Here is a 772-nt window from a genome sequence, read left to right as displayed (position 1 = left end):
ATTCTGAAATATTCTACTTGATGTTTCATTTTAGTGACAGTGACTCTCAGACTGTAGTACGTGTACCACTAGTGGTACGTGAGCTCCATCTAGTGGTGGGCCAAAGAATCACTTGCTTAAAGTACAGTGTTTGATTTTCCTGTATTTTTAAACACAGTGTTACTGTTCAAACTGTGTGTAATGTTACAGTGGCCAAAACTATTAAACATACTTGTTGAATAAAACATCTCCCTTGTTTTTAATTAAGACTCAAGCCTACTGTAATTTCACGTCGCTCAGTAACGGAAGCACTCGGAGAGCCAAGTTTTTTCTGAGGTGGTACTTGGTGAAAAAAGTTTGACAACCACTGCTTTAGGACAACTATTTAAATATGGAATGAGGTGCTTTTCATTGAAAAGGTATTGTCAGAAGTGGGATTTGAACCCACGCCTCCATTCGGAGACCAGAAATCCCAGTCACATGGAAGGACAAGTCCTTGAGTCTGGCGCCTTAGACCGCTCGGCCATCCTGACATGTGGTAATCGCTTCATGGCTTCTTGGTTTGACTGATACCAAAGCAGATAGAAGCGATCGTCGCTTCGTACAGGACATCAATGACAACAATTAAAAACACAAATAGTGTACTTTTTTTGTGAGTTCCGACAATGCTTCAACACATTGCACCATCACACCATGTCTAGGGTTGTCTCGATACCAATATTTTGGTACCGATACCAAAATGAATTTCGATACTTTTCGATACTTTTCGATACTTTTCGATACTTTTCTAAGT

The 772-nt window shown here is 39.9% G+C and overlaps 1 non-coding gene across 1 annotated transcript; it reads right to left on the bottom strand.

Moving 5' to 3' along the window:
• Nucleotides 1-402: 402 nt before the first annotated feature.
• Nucleotides 403-512, bottom strand: trnal-caa (transfer RNA leucine (anticodon CAA)). Its single transcript has 2 exons — nt 475-512; nt 403-448 (listed from the first exon to the last, which is right to left on the bottom strand). It is a non-coding gene; the product is annotated as a tRNA-Leu (tRNA).
• Nucleotides 513-772: the final 260 nt, after the last annotated feature.

This window comes from Entelurus aequoreus, linkage group LG04 (assembly GCF_033978785.1).
Source record: "Entelurus aequoreus isolate RoL-2023_Sb linkage group LG04, RoL_Eaeq_v1.1, whole genome shotgun sequence".
Classification (NCBI taxonomy): domain Eukaryota; kingdom Metazoa; phylum Chordata; class Actinopteri; order Syngnathiformes; family Syngnathidae; genus Entelurus; species Entelurus aequoreus.
The sequence above is the reverse complement of the archived record's forward strand: the minus strand, read 5'-3'. Positions and strand labels throughout refer to the sequence as shown.